Source organism: Piliocolobus tephrosceles, chromosome 1 (assembly GCF_002776525.5).
Source record: "Piliocolobus tephrosceles isolate RC106 chromosome 1, ASM277652v3, whole genome shotgun sequence".
NCBI classification, from domain to species: Eukaryota; Metazoa; Chordata; class Mammalia; order Primates; family Cercopithecidae; genus Piliocolobus; species Piliocolobus tephrosceles.
Window position 1 is genome coordinate 740757 of NC_045434.1, and position 19675 is coordinate 760431.

General features: G+C 36.7%; 1 protein-coding gene across 6 annotated transcripts in view; it reads right to left on the minus strand.

Annotated features, from left to right (window-relative positions):
* The window catches only part of LOC111545272 (translation initiation factor IF-2-like), a 156276-nt gene that overhangs the window by 132900 nt on the left and 3701 nt on the right, over window positions 1-19675 (minus strand). For 2 of the 6 annotated variants that reach the window (XR_004228898.1, XM_031935395.1), the window contains 2 exons: window positions 15325-15436; window positions 9716-11090 (listed from right to left, as the gene is read on the minus strand). The gene's annotated coding sequence lies outside the window, so the exon portion shown is untranslated. Of the gene's footprint in view, window positions 1-276; window positions 469-9603; window positions 9691-9715; window positions 11260-15324; window positions 15437-15990; window positions 16056-19675 lie in introns of those variants that run through there. The other 4 variants (XM_031935396.1, XR_004228899.1, XM_031935394.1 and 1 more) reach the window with 4 other exon arrangements.

Here is a 19675-nt window from a genome sequence, read left to right on the forward strand (position 1 = left end):
CAGTATGACGGTGTAGTAACACCGGGTGGCTACTGTCCGATGGGGGTATCAGTATGATGGTGTAGTAACATAGGGTGGCTACTGTCCAATGGGGGGAGTAGCCTTTTGCCTTAAGTAGATCAGTCTCTCTGAAGGACTGTAGTGTGTGTGAGAATTAAGGCCAGACAAGCTGTGAGTCAGATGAGAAAAAGATGTATGTACTGCCCAGAGTACCACAGGAAAACACAAAGGACAGTGATGCTGGGTAGCTGAGTGGAGATTAACTACTATGTGGGCACAATTTACAAAAACCAAAGAGAGGCTCTGCTGAGTCCCTACACCAGCAAGACCTTGACCTTCTGCCCACTCTCCTCTTGATGGCATGTGAGGATAGAGCAGCTTCCAGATTACAGATGGGCTGTATGGAGGAGGCCACCTCAAAGGTGACCCTGCCAGAATCCACAGTCAAGAATCCACAGACCAGCAAGCCTGAGCAGGAGAAATAAAGATCACTTAGAAATTCCTGAAAAAAAGGCTGAGATGGAGATTTAGACATTCAGGAAGCTGACCGAGGAGTGTTCCTAGTGTCAATTCCTATGGCCTTAATGAAGCAAAATTGGGCACAGGGAGAAAACGAACTGTGATGCAGTCACAACTACGGTCTCGGCTACTCCTTGGATGAACTCTGAGATTACCCTTCCATGTTGTCTTGTAGGCAAATGTCCCAGTGTTTGTTCCCACAGAAGAAATTATTACATGTGGCTTGCACGCAGAAAGCGAGCATAAGCTTGGGTGAGGCAGTTTACCTCAACTGGGAACAGTGACTTGAGAAGGACTTAGCTGAGAGCTGTCAGATACTAATTCTCCTGGCAGCTGGAAGAGCAAGTACTTGAAGTACTTCCCACTCAAGTGGGGAGTGTGGAGAGCACATGACACTGTACATTGTACATTACACTGTATGAGCCAAACTCAATCAGAAGTCAGTGTGAAGGGAGCCCCTGATTCTATTCACACAGGTGTATTCCTGTAGCACAGAGCAGGGGGGTCACTTGGAGGGCAGGTATAAACGACATCTAGAAACAATGACCAGGGCACTAAAATATGTTTGCCTGCAAGTTCTAGTTCCAACTGAAAGGTAAAAGTTGGTTTGGAATTTGCCAGCTAGGAATATACTGGCCTGAGGAGCTGAAATGCAAACAGCTTCCCTCTCTTTCCGACCAGGCACTGCCTTGCACCATGCACACTTATCTTATTGTATGCTTGTTGAAAGATTCTAGGGACTAATTTTGAAACAAGCCAGGCATGGAGACCCAGCGGCAAATTCTCTCCCTCTTAAAATGACCTCAAGATAGATACTCTGCAGCCCAGCCACACTTGAGATGGTGCCAGCTGGCACTCTAGGTGAACAATCATTCAAGATAGGCATCGCAACAAGACACGCAGACCCCGCACTCTGCGTACCCTGCACACTTCCCACACTACGTTTCCCTTTTTAAAGCCCTACCCTCAGCTCAAAGCTTTGAGATGTTTTGTTTTGTTTTTTTTCGAGGCTTGAGGCAGCCCATCTCCCATCTCCTAGCATTTAAAAAATAAAACTGATTTCCTGTCACTGCCTCCCGCCTCTTTTGCAATTAGCTTCCAGGTGGTGAGCAGCTGGACTTGCATACAGTTCCAGAAATACAGGAGGTCTAAATGTATTTTCTGCAACATTAAGTCTGTAATTCAGTGAAGAGAATTCTCATCAAACAAAAACAAAATAACTAAATAGAAATGTAAGAGCCAAAAAAGACAGATGGAATAATAATAATAATAAAATCCTCACTGTCGTTCAGCATAATAACAAAATATAGATGACAAGTGGAAGAGTCGACAAACTTAAAGATAAACAAATAGGAATTACACAATGTAAATATAATGAGGAAAAAAGATTGAAAGAGTGATGAAAAGAGCTTCAGGGTCCTGTGGGACAATAACAAGACAATTTTTGTCATTACATGTAATTTAAAGCTTGCTATGTATTTTTGAGTATGCATCCCATTTATTATTATGAACTGCCCATAATTAGCCCAAATCATTTTTCCTGTGTGAAGTATGCAGCTAATTCATAGTGTCAGCATAACAAATCTCCATCCACTATTTATTATTTATGTGAATCTTTATATGTAAAGTGTGTTTGTGCTAGAATAATTCATCATTGTCATGTATTTTTGGGCATAGTACCTGATAGGTAGTTTTTGATCCTCACCCTCCTCCTACCTACTACCCTCCAATAAGCCCCAGTGTTTACCATTACCTTCTTTGTGTCCATGTGCACTCAATGTTCAGCTGCCACTTATGAGTGAGAACATTCACTATTTGGTTTTCTGTTCCTGTGTTCACTAAGGATAATGGCCTCCAGCTGCATCCATGCAGCTGCAAGGGACATGATTTTGTTCTTTTTTATGGTTGTGTAGTATTCCATGCTTTATATGTATGAGATTGGTGCAAAGGTAATAGTGATTTTTGCCATTGAAAGTAGTCAGTCATGGGATTGCTGGTCGAATGGTAGCTGTTTCCAGTTTTGTGAGAAATTTCAAATTGTTCCACAGTGGCTTAACTAATTTACATTTTCACCAGCAGTGTATAAGCATTCCCTTTTCTCTGCAACCTTCCCAGCATCTGTTTTGATTTTTTTTTTTTTTTTGACGTTTTAATCATAAATAGCCATTCTGACGGGTGTGAGATGGTATCTCATTGTGGTTTTCATTTGCATTTCTCTAATAATTAGTGATAAGCATTTTTCCGTATGCTTGTAGATCACATGTATGTCTTGTTTTGAAAAGTGTCTGTTCATGCCCTTTGCCTATTTTTTTAATGGAATTCCTTTTTTTCTGCTTGTTGATTTGTTTAAGTTCCTTATAGATTCTGGATATTAAACCTTTGTCGGACACGTGGTTTGCAAATTTTTTCCCATTCTCTGCCTTGTCTGTTTATTCTGTTTATAGTTTCTTTTGCTGTTAGACGACCTTTAGTTAAATTAGGTCCCACTTGTCAATATTTATTTTTGTTGCAATTGCTTTTGGAGTCTTCATTATGAAACTTTTGCCAAGGCCTATGTCCAGAATGGTATTTCCCTAGGTATTCTTTCAGAGTTTTTTTATCTTTAAGTTTTACATTTAAGTCTTTAATCCATCTTGAGTTGATTTTTGTATATGGTGAAATAAAGAAATCCAGTTTCAATCCTCTGCATATGGCTAGCCAGTTATCCCAAAGTCTGTATTGAATAGAAAATCCTTTCCCCATTACTTGTTATTGTCAACTTTGTCAGATCAGTTGGTTATAGGTGTGCAGCTTTGTATCGGGTTTTCTAACCTGTCCCATTGGTCTATAAGTCTGTTTTTGTACCAGTACCATGCTGTTTTGGTTACTGTAGCCTTGTAGTACAGTTTGAAATCTGATAGTGTGATTCCTCCAGCTCTTTTCTTTTGGCTTGAGATTGATATGGTCATTCAGTTAGTTTTGGCCTTTCGGTTAGTTTGGTCATTAGATTCGTTTTTTCTAATTCTGTGAAAAATGACATTGGTAGTTTGATAGAAACAGCATTGAATCTGTAAATTGCTTTGTACAATATGGCCATTTAAACAATATTAATTCTTCCTATGTATAAGCATGGAATATTTTTCCATTTATTTGTGTCATCTCTGATTTATTTTGGAAGTGTTTCATAATTGTCATTATGAGATGCAAAATCCCAGCATTTTGCATTCATCATATAATTGGCCTTCCAAACAACGTTATGAAAGTCTGCTTTCTACTATCCAATATACAACCTCAGGAGTTACTTTAAGTTAATTTTGGAAGAAAACCTGGAAGAAAAGAAAAACAAAGAAGGGAAAGAAACCCTTGAAATCTTTCTACTGGGCTGCCACAAATAAGGACAATCATTCAAATTTTGCTCAAGAAATAGAAATAAATTTTCATTGTGTAGTTTCTTCTCTATCATGTACCTAATTGTCACACATTAAGATCTTCTCAATTTAGAGACTCAGTTTGAAGCCATATGAGGTCATTTATGTAAGTAACTTACATTGTCAGTTCCACATTCTTCCTTCCTCATTGAGTTTATTTGTTTGACTGAATTAATTAAATCACAAATTTAAAAAAGAAACTTCAAGAATAGCACTTAAATGATTTCTTCTCATTTAAAATGTATTCTTGAGAACTTTTGTTTTACATTTTGAAACACACCAGAATTCTAGAGGTAACTTGATATTTAATTGATGGCAGCTGTGTCTTCATTCTGACTTGGGATTTTTCTCTTTTCCCATACTTGCCCATATAATTTATTGATAAACTGAGTAAACAATTTATCCAGATACTACTGAATGTATTTAATTAATTAATGCATTTCTCTAGGTTTAAAGACTATTCACTAAAGAGGATGTCTACTGTAATTGTGGGAGGGTTTCAGTTTCTAGGACTTTATTAAAGAAAATGTTTTGAAAGAATATGTTAAACATAAACAGTGATTATACCTCTCTTTCAATGAGACAACTGTCGTATACTAATGGCCTCTTAAGATCTTTAGTAAACTCTGATGCAAGGCAAATATATTTCCATTTCATACATACACAAAACTTTTAGTTTTTAGTAAAACTAAAAGATGAGAAACAGAAAAAAAAACTGGATTTAAGATGTTGGAACGTAGTGTGTGATTTAATTTGGTGGAATTATCTATACATTATGAACGTAATGCATTCTAAAACTGTCTCCAAAGTTACAAATAAGGAGCAAGAGAATAGCATGGCAGAACCACCAGACAACAGGGGGTGATTCTGTCTTCTTGGACCAGTTTCACGGCACACAGGCTGCCTGGCCCTTCTCCCTCACCATACTAACACTCCTGTTGGTCCTGTTGGCAACATCACAACATCCTCATTTGGACTGACCCACTCGTCCACCACCCCGTGTATTCTCTGCTCAGCCCATTGTCCCTCATGGACCCCCTGTATATGTCCACATTTGTCCCCAAAATGGTCCTTGACTTTCTGTCTGGGGACCATCATATCTCCCTCCGCCATCGGGTGTGGCATTCAGCTATTCCTCTTCACCACCTTGGTGGCAGCGGAGGGCCTGCTGCTGGCCATCGGCTTACAACTGCTTTGTGGCCATCTGTTACCCACTGTGCTATTCCATGCTCACCTTTGTGCTACTCCGTCCTCAAGTATCTGACCATCTGTGTCCTCATGCTGCTTGCATGTTGGCTGAGAGCACTGCTCATTGCTTTGACCCATGTAGTCTATACTATGCCTCCCCCTTCCTGTGTCCCCAGAGAAATTCATCACTTTTTTGTGAGATCACACCCCTATTGAAACTAGTCTGTGCTTACACTGCCTGGTATGAAAAAGGTCTTTTTGTCAGTGGTGTTATTTTTCTCCTCCCACCCATCTCAGCTATTATGGCCTCCCATGGAAGCATATTATCCATTGTACTATTGATAGACTCAAGGCTGGGGCTCAGGAAAACCTAGGCTACTTGCTCTTCTCACATGACTATGGTGTCTTTATTCTGTGGGGCCATGATTATCAGGTGCTTTCTGCCAAAGTCCTACCACTGCCCTGAGCAGGATGGCATGGTCTCCGTCTTCTACATCATCCTAACTCAATGTTCAACCCTCTCTTTTACAGTTTAAGAATCAAATACATTATTTGAGCCTTCCGGAGAGTCCTTGGAAAAAGAAGAATATGACATTTTCTGTTTCCAATGAAAATACAAAACAATGAAAGCATATGCATTGAAATGGAGAGATGTATGAATGTGCATTTAACTCTAAGAGCCAAATATTTTGAGAAACAGACAGTAGACAAAAAAAATATCCTGTAACCAAAGTTGATATGCAAACCGGTCATTTTCTTATTTATATCTTCGTATTCAAAGATAACATAAATGAAGTCTGGTCAATTCATATGCTGTATCAAATGGACTTTTCTTATTCCTATTTCATATTATTTGTTCATTTTTACTTATTTTTATCTTTTGAAATTTATTTGTATTTGACAAATAATAATTCTATTTATAGAGTATAATGACTTTTATCTATGTATACATTGCAGAAAGTTTAATAAAGCTAATTAACATATCAATCACCTTACCAACTTATTTTTTTGTGGTGAAAATGTTTAAAAAACTATTTTCTTTTTTGAGACAGGGTCTCATTCCATCACTTAGGCTGGAATGCAGTGGCGCAATCATGGATCATTGCAGCCTCAACCTCCTGGGTTCAAGAGATCCTGCTGCCTCCAGCTCCCAAGTAGCTAGTACTACTACAGGAGCACACCACCACACCCAGCTAATTTTTGTATTTTTGTAGAGACGAGGTTTCCCTATGTTGCCCAGGTTGGTCTTAAACTCCTGGGTTCAAGAAATTCTCTTGTTTCAGTCTCTCAGTGTGCTAGGATTACAGGCATGAGCCACTGCTCCTGACCTAAAAATCTCTTCTTTTAGCAGGTTTGCAATATACATTCATTGTTAACAGTGGTCACCATGCAGTGCAACAGGACACCGAAACTTTCCCCCCACAGGACTCCAAAAGCATGAGCAACAAAAGTGAAAATGGAAAAGTGAGATTGCCTCAAACTAAAAATGCTTCTGCACAGCAAAGGAAACAACAGAGTAAAGAGAAAACCATAGATTGGGAGAAAATAGTTGTAAATGATTAATATTATAAGGGGCTAATATCCGAAATACATAAGGAACTCAAACAATTCAATAGAAACAACACTAGATCAATAGAAACAACATTAGATCAATAGAGAAATGCAAATCAATATCACGATGAGATACCATCTCACATCAGTCAGAATGGCTATTATTAAAACAACAGATGCTGGCGAGATTGTGGAGAAAACAGAACAGTTTTACACTGATGGCAGGAGTATAAATTAGCTCAGCCATTGTGGAAAACAGTGTGGCGATTCCTCAAAGACCTAGAGGCAGAAATATCAGTTAACCCAGCAACCCCATTACGGGGTATACACCCAAAGGAATATAAATCATTTTATCATAAAGATATATGCACGCATATGTTCGTTGCAGCACTATTCACAATAGTAAACACATGGAATCCAGCAAAATGCCCATCAATGATAGACCGGATAAAGAAAATGTGGTACATATACACCATGGTTACTATACAGCCATAAAAAGGAATGAGATCATGTCCTTTGCAGGGACATGGATGGAGCTGGAAGCCATTATCCTCAGCAAACTAACACAGGAACAGAAAACCAAACACTGCATGTTCTTATTTGTAAGTGGGAGCTGAATGATGAGAAGACAAGGACACAGGGAGGGGAATAACAAGCACTGGGGCCTGTCAGAGGGTCAAGGGTGGCAGCAGGGAGGGGATCAGGAAGAAGAGCTAATGGATGCTGGGATTAATGCCTTGGTGACTTCGTGGAATTGTTTTTAATAATTATAATAGGATTCTCAAAAACAATATGTAAAGGGCTATTTGAGATTCACATTCAAATAGGCAGGTAAAACAAGAAGTCAGTGAAGTGAGAGAGGGGAGGAAAATACCAAAAACAGAAATCAAAAGCTGGTAGTTCTGAACACATTATTAAATTTAAAAAAATAGAAATATTGATAATATTGAACATTAATAATATCAATAAGTAAATATATTAATTTTGTATTAAGGAATGACGAAATGATCTGCACTGTGTCTCAGTGTTTATTCGCATGATTTTACTTCAGTTGCCCCGTAAAACTGCTGTTATATTTGTCTCCCATTTATAGATGAGGAATCTTGTCTCAATAAAGTTATGTAACTGCCCAAAATGAAACCATGGTAAGAATAAAAATCTAGGTTTCAAACCAAGGGCATTAATTTCCAGGTTGAAATAGTGAATGAATCTGAAAATATTCTCAGAGGCAGAGGGAAAGCAGTCCTGTAATCCCTATCAAAGGCACTTGGCAAAAGTGCCTGGGTGGGCCTGGGTGTGCACCTCGTGTGTGTGTGTGTGTGTGTGTGTGTGTGTGTGTGTGTGTGTGTGTGCGCGCGCGCGCACAAAGGGTATTACGGTGCAGGAGGAAAAGAGTCACGTCAATAGATACTCTTGTCTGTTTTTGGTCCTACTCTCTTTACCACCATCTGTCCTGATTTTCCCTCCAGATACTGTAAGCTTTGACTCTTCCCTTCCTCAATATTAGAAGAGAAAACAGCGATTTCTCTCCTGTTAATACATTATTAAATATTAATAAACATTAGTCACTGGATTTTTATAAAGAAACTTTCATTAATAAAGCATGAAAACCACAACAGAAAAACAGAAACAGAATAAATGAGAATATATTTAGATGTTATTTAACTGGGTCTAAAATGTAAACTTTCACATTAATATATTTTTGTGTAGTGATCACAATTCTGAAGATTACTCTGGATTTGTTTTGTGGGCAATATAGCACTGTGGCTCCTGACTTTCCTAGGACTCTAAAGAAGAGGGAGTGTACTGTCCATACACAGGTGAATTGTTTTCTCAAAAACAACTTCAGAAATCTGAAGTTATTAAGTAGTCTGTGATACATTTTTTGTTAGCTTTTCCCTTCCTCTACCCTCTCCCCAATACATGATAGGTTGTTAAGGCTGAATTCTCGTAATATCTACAAAACTTAGCTCCCATAATGGTTCATATCATGCAGGATCTTTCTATAACCCTGTTGCCACAATACTGGCTCCCAATATTTGACATAAGTAGTTTCTTTTTCTTTAGCTTTGTTACCTACGGTCTTTTGTAGGGTGCCCTAGATTCTGTCTGGATTATTCTTAAAAACTTGAACTCTTTGTAGAATCCATATGATGTGCACTACCTAAACACTATAATCAGTCCAGCCATCCACACTTACTCATACATTTCTTCCCTTACACCAAGTTGACTGTGATGTTACACCATTTACTTTTCCTGAAGAAGTGGATTGTCATAACACTAGCATTGCTTCAACAATGGAAAAAAAAACCACTGAAAAATGTATTAGTGAGTAAACATAATTTTTACTAAAAAGAATTTTTTTACACTGTTCCAAATTATTAAATCATAAAAGAGTCATTTGGGAGGAATCTGAGAATCAGGCAATATGAGTTCCTGTCAGGATTTGTCTGTTGATCAGTGAGTTGTTCATGGAGTTCTTAACCACCATAAACTTTGGTCTCAGTCTATATAATGAGGATAACACAATGGTACTTGCTTAAACCATTGAATAATGTTTTTGTGTGTTTATGTTAATTAGAAAAATATGCTTTCTGAGTTTGCGTAGCACTTGGTTACTGAAAAGTGTTTAGGATGTGATGTTGTTACCCTCCTAGTGAACGTCTAAAAGCATAACTAACTAGGAAGCACTCTTTGTTACATAATGCAATAGCACACCATCAATCACTGAAATCACTGAAATCCTGGTTTTCATAATTCTTAGTACTAAATTAAAATGTGTTATTGAAGTAATTATATTTTCAATGTTATTGAAGTATATAGATGGATAAAATAAAATGAAATGATAGGAAAACAAATCCAAAGGAAACACATGTTCAGAAAGGTGCACATGGTCTAAGTGAAGAAATTAAAGATTCTTCAGTTGAGTATTACCCACCTGGGGAAAGCCGTACCTGCAATTCAGGGATGAGCAGGTGGTATTGGTTGGGCCTCAGTGTTGCTAGGAGTTGGCCTTGGTGTTATTCTGTTAAACATACACCATTGCACAAAACATTAAACACGTAGGGAGAAAAATGGCCCACCAAAGAGGTCCACATGTCCTAACCTCTAGCAACTGTGAATATGTCAGCTTCTATGGCAAAGGGAAACTAAAGTGGCAGACGGAATTAAGGTTGCTGATCAGCAGAGATTTCTGTCAGCTTTTATTTTATTTACTCTCACAAGACCAGTCCCTGTAACAGTGTCACACACAAAATTAAGGCATTGAAACACCTGAGTACATGAGTACATTCTGCATTTTTCTCTCTATTAACTTTGGTTGTTATATAGATTATCTTGATGTTAAATGTTTGGGTAGATTTTATTTTTATGGTTCACATTTCAGATGTTCAAGAGGGCAAGTCAAAATATTAAAATGCCAGGGTAACACTGGGTTGAAAAGGCTGAATTCTACTGCTTTAGAAGTTAAACAAGTTTGACAAACACTGTTTTTGTGACTTCTATACAGAAAACATTTATTTACATCTTTCCAGATAGTTTTCAGGAATAGCTTTTAATGTTGTTAATGCTCAATCAATACAAGGTTCTGAAGTCATATTTTCTACGGCATATCCATTATCCCAACAGTCTTCTCATTGCCCCTGTGACTTCCTTATTTCACAGGCTATAGATCAATGGGTTCAGTAGAGGTGTGATAATGGTGTAAAATACTGCCACCACCTTGTCCCGTGTAGGGGAACGCAAGGAGTGTGGCCTCGTGTAGGTAAACAGAGCAGTTGCATAGAACAGGCTTGCCACAATCAGGTGGGAGGAACAAGTGGAAATAGCTTTTGCCTGTCCTTTTCCCAAGCTCATCTGAAATACCACAATAAGCACACGAGCATAGGAAGCCAGAATGGCCAGAAATGGTAGCAGCAGGATAAGTCCACTCAGGAGGACTGTATACTCATAATGGGAGGTGTCCTGACACACCAATGACATTAGAGCTGGAATTTCACAGAAAAAAATGGTTAATGAGCCGAGACCTACAGAATGGAAGTTGAAACACATACATTGTATGTATGAAAGTGCTGACAGAACCACCGGCCCACGCACATGCAACCATGAGGCAGCAGATCTTCTCGCTCATAAGTATAGGATAATGTAAAGGGTGACAGATAGCTACATAGCAATCACAAGACATAAAACCAAGCAGAAGGGCTTCAGTTCCACCAAGGGCCAAGAACACATACGTTTGAATCTCACAGCCCATAAATGTAATGGTCTTACTCTGTGAGAGGAAGTTGACCACCATCTTGGGCACGGTGGTGGAGATGTACATGAGGTCAATGATGGAGAGCTGACTGAGCAGAAAGTACATTGGAGTGTGGAGTCTGGTGTCCAATCGAATGAGGTGGATCAGCATGATATTTCCTGTCAGAGCAACTGTAAAGATGGTGGCAATGACAACAAAGAGAAGAGAGTTTATCCGGCCATACTGGAAAAGACCAAGTAGAAAATCTGTTCCAAAACTTTGATTTTCTGCTTTCATGGCCGAAACCAAAATATCAAAGCAGATGACATCTGAAACGTTCATGTAATAATGTTGACTGCCCTTTAAGAGAAAGCAAAATGACAATACTAAATACAATAGAATTATCTGGACTGTCTTTAGGATGGATTTATATCTCTCCTATTCATCACGTGGAATGTATCCATAGAAAAATTCCCATTTTACAAATGATGACATGAAAATAAGTGTGTTTACTGACTGCAGAATAAAACATAAAATGAAAATAAAATAGAGTATTAGGATTATTTGTCTGAACAAGTTATGTTTCTCCTTTGTAAATATATTCAAGATGATAGACAAGCTGTGTTTACCTGTTAAAAATCACTCACTGACCCAATTTTCTCATATATGTGACATGACAGAATTAGTCAAATATATAATTTCAAGGATTCTTTACTTCATTTCTCTTTTGATTACATTGGTTATAAATAAGAATATATAAATATAAATACTATATAAAAGTAGTAACATTTATATAGTAAATGTTATTTTACTTGTTCAGACAAATAATCTAAATGTAGTAACATTTACATAGTAAATGTTATTTTACTATATAAATGCTATTACATGGTCTAAGTGAAGAAATTAAAGATTCACCTGGGGTGAATTACAGTGCTATTACAGATCTTATGATTTAACTAGTATTTATTTATTTCTGTGAATGTAGATACAATTTTATAAACTTGGGGGAAAAGGTAAACCAAATATTAGGAAGAGCTTGAGAATGAATCATTGAAATTTAAAAATATTTATTATTCTTTGACTCAAGTAGCATGTAACAAATGGTTAATGAGCACAATATAGTGATAATCTCTAGAACTCATAATATATTTAGACTGAAAAGCTTGGTTGTGTTTGAAAAATTAAAAATAATACAAATAGTTGCTGAAAGTATTACATAAAAGCTGACTTTATAAGTTATAGTTATACAAAACTAGTAATATTCAATTATCTTTCTTTTGTACTAGTCTAAAATATTGTCGCATTACTAATTACAATTACTCAATGATATTTAAACAATATTTTAATATACAAAAAAGCTTGTATTTCTAAAAATGTATACAATAAAAAATATGAAAAGTCACCAAATTTACATAAAAAATATGATCAGATGGTAATTCTTGGTAAAACAATTCATAAAAAATTAACCTAAATTTTAACATTATATATTTCAGATTATGACATAATTATTTTAATATAATCTAGAAAGAAGAGATCTAACTCAAGAGTGAAAATTAACAAAAATCTAACAGGGAGGAAATAAAACAATAAGATTTTATAGACGTAAATGAAGAAAATATTGGTTATAATTGAGTATGATAGAGAAACAGGAGAGAAAGAATATTATAGCTACAATAAAATTTATATAATAAAATAAATTACTATACAAAATATAGTAACATACCTCATATAATGTATATTATCAATCATTTGTACAGGGTAAGAAAATTGAATAACAAATAAAAATAAGAAAATGAGCAACAGTTTTGAAACTATTGGAATGATCATTTCATCATATGATGACTATTTTTCAAATTTATTACTACTTACTTCTCCAAAAATTACATGTAGAAAATAATTGATTTTAACTGGAACACACAGAAAATTCTTAGAGCAATAAAGTGAATTATTTACTGTCTTATATATAAAGGCTCTACCACATGGGGAAAAAAGACCTGACTGCATAACCTGGAAATAGATATAAATAGGTGATGCATAAAAAGGAAAATAGAAGGTTTAAAATAGAGTAATTATCTATCTAAGCCTAAATCAATGTCATGTGGATAAAACAACCTTATTAAGTTATTTTTTAAAAGGTCAAGACTGTAGTCCAATGTACAATAATATATTTTTGGTGACACATGGTTGAATTTTTTAAGATTTTTTTTTACCATAAACATCATTTCCATACATTTTGGACTAACAGTTTTATTACTGGAATTTTACTACAGTAATATACGAAATAATCTTTGGTATAAACATGTTTGGTACAAACATATATTACATGTTGAAGATGATACCTTTTCTAAAAACAATTTAGAATTATGAATGCATGATAAATTTTTTAAATGACTAATCTGATGACATGTCACATATTCAAAAAGTAGTTATGAAAACTGGATAAACAGAAATTTTACACACAAATACAAACACATAAATGCAAAAATAAACAGTTATAGTATCTGTTGATCATAATTCACTCAAAGATGCTTCATGATTGGAAATACCAACAAAAACTCCAAAACAGAAACACACTGGGGTTTGGATGTTGCAAATCTTACTTTGCTATGAAGCAGGTCATGGGTTTCACTAAACTTCTGGAATAAATACTGGCCTCCATTCCATCTCCCTCAGCCAAGCAAAAGACTACAGAGCATGCTACTCTTAATCTCTTCCTAAATTGAGTTGTAAGTAAAATTCTATGTTGACTGCAGCACCTTTCTGACAGTAGGCCTCAATGAACCAGGCTTAATTAGATTCTTTACACAAGTCAACTTGCTGAGAGTGTGTGGTTGAGAGGTATTAAATCAGAAATATTAATCGCACTCAACTACCCACCAATTCTTGCATACATTAAAGACACTTTAAAAATCTATGATATTTAAAAATATATATTTGTTATTCTCTTCATTTAATTTTAATTAAACAGAATCCTTAAGCTGCTTGTTAACTATATTGGAAGATTTTCTAATCAAATTTTCTCCCACCTCTAATTACAAAACATAATCCTCTGGTAAGCATCACCAACATGAAATGCTACAAGATTCTCTTCGTAATGCTGAAGACCAAGGCTATAGCAAATATAATGTTGTATAAATGTGAATATTTCACCTGATAGGTGAGAGAAATGTGCTAAGATGAGCACAGAAGCACCTAAAACACATCTAGAGTTTCCTTAGTCCTGAGAAATAATTTCCCCACCTCCCAAGCTCCTCGCCCAATATCAAATATTACTTTCTTTTTTTTTTTTTTCTTTAAGACAGTGTCCTATTCTATCGCCCAGGCAGGGGTGCAATGGCATGATCTTGGCTCACTGCAACCTCTGCCTCTCCATTCAAGCGATTTTCCTGCTTCAGGCTCCCAAGTAGCTGGAGTTTCAGGCATGTGCCACCACACTTGACTAATTTTTGTATTTTTAGCAGACATGGGTTTCACCATGTTAGCCAAGCTGGTCTTGAACTCCTGACCTCAAGCAACCACCCGCTTTGGACCCCCATAGTGCTGGAATTACAGGCCTGAGCCAACATGCCCTTTCTTTATTTAGATGAAATCCCAAATAAAAATTTCAATTGAAATTAATGTAAAAGAAATCTATTAAGTATGACATAATTTATGATACTATATTCACCAATATATTCGACAAATTGCAATTTCCAACCTCAAGAGCATATAATTATAATGCAGCCCACCCCATTAGGTAATAGGTTGGACCTTCAGTGTGCGTTAAGCAACTTAAAATAACATCCATTGAAAGTGTGTTCTAAACCAATCCCAGTCCTTCCGCAGGTAGAGAGGAGGCGAGGTTGTCATTTCTGCTGATCATGACGGATTTGAGAACTAGTTTACTATTATTACAGCCATAAACTGAAAGCCACACATTTTCACCCAAATAATTTTTGAAATATGCAATTTAATTCATTGTTGGTTTCATCATAATGTAGCCTCTTGTCATTCTTATCATCATCTACATATATTTTGGCATCCCTGACCTCCACATTTACCTTGAAGTTTGAATTCTGCTTTTATAAAAACTCTGTCTATAGAACAATTGAAAGATGTTAGGTAACTCATTACAGGAGATGAGAACTAGGGAAATTTGCAGAAATAGAAGCCATGGATATATGCAAATACGTTATCTCCTTAATACTAACAGGCAATAACAACATAAATTTCTAAGTGCCAATAATAACCATGTATGCTAGGGGTATACAACTTATGAAGTACTTTTTTTTACAGAACTGAATAAAAATTTTACCACACATTGTGTTTTTGAAATATTTTACCTAATTTTAAACTTTCATCATTCCAAAAATATTGTTGAATATAATTACATACTGAACATAATGTTAAAATTGGAGGCTAAAGTAAGGAAGAGATGTTTCCTACCTCCATTAAGACCACAGAGATCCTTCCAGTTGTGTTCTCTCAGGTGGGGGATGTGCCGAACTCACCCACACTTGCCCACATCACTGCACCAACATGCCTCAGTCCTTTCATCCTGGTAAGGCGGAGATTGTTTAAATTCAGTATCAGACCAAATATGTCTCAAGTACATACCTTGAGATTCTTTTTGCAGACATTAATTAAGTAATATCTGGATAATCTATGCAGCCAATAATATAATTAATTCTATGTAATTATTTAAATAAAATACATACCTTTAAATATATCTCTGAAACTAGTTTCAGAATATATTTCTCTCATACAAGTTACAGTAAATTTGCCAAGGGACTACAAATTCTTCTGATTTACCTCAGTAATTAGTTGGCTAACCAGCGATTTGATAGCTAGGTGACTGCCACCATGAGTAAGCCGTATTGCCTCCACCAAGCCACGTCTTTGAAACTGACAAAGGCTGGCCTTGAAAGCATTTTTTCCTCTAGGTAAAAGACATATAGACCAGGCGCAGTGGCTCACACCTGTAATCCCAGCACTTTGGGAGGCTGAGGTGGGTGGATCAGGAGGTCAGGAGTTCGAGGCCAGCCTGGCCAATATGGTGAAACCCCGTCTCTACTAAAAATACAAAAATTAGCTAGACATGGTGGCACGCACCTGTAATCCCAGCTACTCAGGAGCTGAAGCAGAAGAATCGCTTGAACCTAGGAGGCAGATGTTGCAGTGAGCCAAAATCATACCACTGCACTCCAGCCTGGGAGATAACAGCGAGACTCTGCCAAAAGAAAAACATATACATATATATATATATATAGTCTTTTATTTTGTAATTAATTTTAAAATGATTTTAATTTTAGTTTATATAGCCTCTTTCATAGAGATGAATCTCATTCTTCTAGGATTTTTTCCCAGAAAGAAACATATATATATTTTTTTTAAGTAACAGGAGATGCATCTGAATAGATCTGCAAAATTAACTATAAGAAGCGTTCTCTGCCACCACAGTTGGAGGTAGTAGTTAGAAAATCAGAGCATCAGAGCAATTCCTTTTTTTATTTATTTTTAAATAAAATTATATTATTTATCAATTATATATATCAAAAAGAAACAGAAGCAGAATGACATATATTCTAAATAATCAGGCTATTTAATGTGACAGTTCTGAAAAAGAAGTCCTATACTTTTAAAATTTCTAATCTGAAAAACATTTTAGAAATTGTTATACTGAATTTGTAAGATGGTATTTTTTTTCCTTTTTACCTCAGACAGTAAGCCTTTGTTCATTTAGCATAGGAAATTCAGAGGAAAGCAGAATTTAAACAAAAAAGTCATCATTTTTTTATCCTATATAAGGCTGCTAATGTCTACATTTAAATGGGTTAACTGCTTAATCAAGGTTGACCTTCATATTCTTTGTCTAAGAGACCTTCTGGGAAAACTTGGTCTCCAATCCACAATTAAGCACATATTAGAACTGGTGTCTTTAATTCCAAAAAAGAAGATAAAATTGAGTTCAGGATGAATGCTCAAAATATATTTGTTTAATTCATAAACAATCAGGATATTTTTAACTGAGGTTTTTAAAAATATATTTTTATTCTATTTCACATTTAAGATAGACATATAGATTAGGTTCTGCATAATTAACCCACTGATACAAAATTTTTCTGCAAACAACATAAAAAATGTCATTTTAAGGAATTACATAACCCAGGAGATGATCTATATATTACAATATTTTTTCCTACAATTTTTTTTAAAGATTGTTGTCACAGAACTAGACAAGTCAGATATCTAGAGGTCCACAGATATAGTGACAACTGTTGTAACCACTAACAGTTCATTATTCCCAGGCTCATAGAGAGGAAGTCAGATAATGCTGTGTGATCACTTAATCTTCCATTGCAACAAGGCTTATTTACAACCTGTGAAAATAAATGTGAGGTTGAATTTTAACCAATCTCTCTGCAAAATATCATGGATGCCATAACAACCCCTTTGCTCAGGAATAAAAACAAAAAAAGTGCAGGAGCTTAGGAGACGGGTGATGTTAGAATTTGAGGGAAAGATACACAGGCTTAGTCTACTCTGTACTTACTTGATATAGAAGTTCCTATTAAACAATCACATACATCTCTTCATTTTCCCCAGCTAAGATACTGTGTTCTTTAGAATGGAATAGCTTGCCTGTTTGGTAAAACAACTTACAATAATTTCCACAGAAGGAGGACTCCAGTATTCAGACATCATTGAATGTGACTGAGGGAAATCACTGATGGGGATATTTCTAGAATATCAAAGGACAAACCTGAATTTTGAAAAGCCTGAAACACATATTGCATTGGGTGCTCTCCTTCAGAAAAAAAAAAATACAATTACTAAATGAAGATACAGTTTTGGAAGGGCTTATGCACAGGAAAGGCCCTGAGACTGGGTTTCTTTAGCCTCACGTCTGCCTCTGAATAAAGGTCTAATACATTTTAGTAGTAGTTACCAATTCTATTATTTTCACTTGGTCTTGTGTGAGAGACATATTTTAAGGTAATTCCATGCCAAAAAAGTAAGCAATTTTTAAAAGTTATGAGAAAATTAACTTGAATGGAGGTATGTCAGACACCGAGCACGAGAGTAAACATGGAGTGCCGTGGTGGAAGGGAGCTGGGCACGACGGTTTCACTGTGTCTGAACAGGACCAGGGACTCATTGTGTGCTTTCCCTCACAGTTACGGATTCACAGAACCAAGTCAAAATGGGATGTGGATAATTATCAAAAGGCTTTGTGTCCCCTCAGAGGAAAGCAGTGAATGACTGCATCCCTGAAGCCACTTCGTTTACACAGGATTTTTTTAAAATTTAACTTGGTTTAGGTACATGGGTACATGTGCAGGTTTGTTATATAGGTGAACTTGTGTCATGGGGGTTGTTGTACATATTACTTTGTCACCCAGGTATTAAGCCTAGCACCTATTAATTTTCCTGATTCTCTCCCTCCTCCCACCCTTCACCCTCTCACATTCCGTAGTGTGTGTTATTCTGCTCTATGTGTCCATGTGTTCTCATCATTTAGCTCACTTAGTGAGAAGGTACAGTATTTGGTTTTCTGTTCCTGTGTTAGATTACTAAGGCTTCCAGTTCCATCCATGTTCCTGCAATGGACATGATCTCATTCTTTTTTATGGCTGCATAGTAATCCATAGTATATATGTACCATTTTCTTTATTCAGTCTATCACTGATGGGCATTTAGGTTGATTCCATGTCTTTGCTATTATGAATAGTGTTCAGTGAACATGTGTGTGTGAACGATTTATATTCCTTTGGGCATATACCCAAAAATGAGATTGCTGAGTCAAATGGCATTTCTGTTTTTAGGTATTTGAGGAACTGCCCCACTGTCTTCCACAATAGCTGAACTAATTTACACTCCCACCAACAGTATGTAAGCAAGCATTCCCTTTCTCCACCTCATCAGCACCTGTTATTTTTTGACTTTCCAACAATAGCCATAGAATGATACTTTTTAAACGGTAATAATATCAGCAATAACAACAATATTAATCATCATTCAAAACAATGTTTATCGAGGGCTTGTTTGGTGCCAGACATTGTGAGTTATTTTCCTGTGTTATTTGCTTTTCAAAAATCAGCTTCAGTGGTAGCTGCTCTCACCAGACATCATGGAAAGGAAGGAGTTAATGTCTGCATAAATAGAGCAAATAGTGGCCGGGTGCGCAGTGGCTCACGCCTGTAATACCAGCACTTTGGGAGGTCAAAAGATTGAGACCATCCTGGCCAACATGGTGAAACCCTGTCTCTACTAAAGATACAAAAAGTAGCTCAGCTGGGTGGTTTGAGCCTGTAATCCCAGCTACTCAGGAGGTTGAGGCAGGAGAATCCCTTGAAGCCATGAGGCAGAGGTTGCAGTGAGCCAAGATCATGCCACTGCACACTAGCCTGGGCGACAGAAAAAAAACTTTTAATTAGTAAACAGTGTGGTGCGTTGCACCTGTAATTCCCGCTACTCCAGGGCTGAGGTGAGAGGAATCTTTTCTTTTCTTTTTTTTTTTTTTTTTTGAGACGGAGTCTCACACTGTCGCCCAGGCTGGAGTGCAGTGGCGTGATCTCAGTTCACTGCAACCTCTGTCTCCCCAGTTCAAGCAATTCTCTTGCCTCAGCCTCCCAAGTCACTGGTATTACAGGCACCCACCACCATGCCCAGCTAATTTTTGTATCTTTAGTAAAGATGGGGTTTCACCGTGTTGGCCAGGATGGTCTCGATCTAGTCTCCATCTCCTAACCTCGTGATCCGCCGCCTCAGCCTCCCAAAGTGCTGGGATTACAGG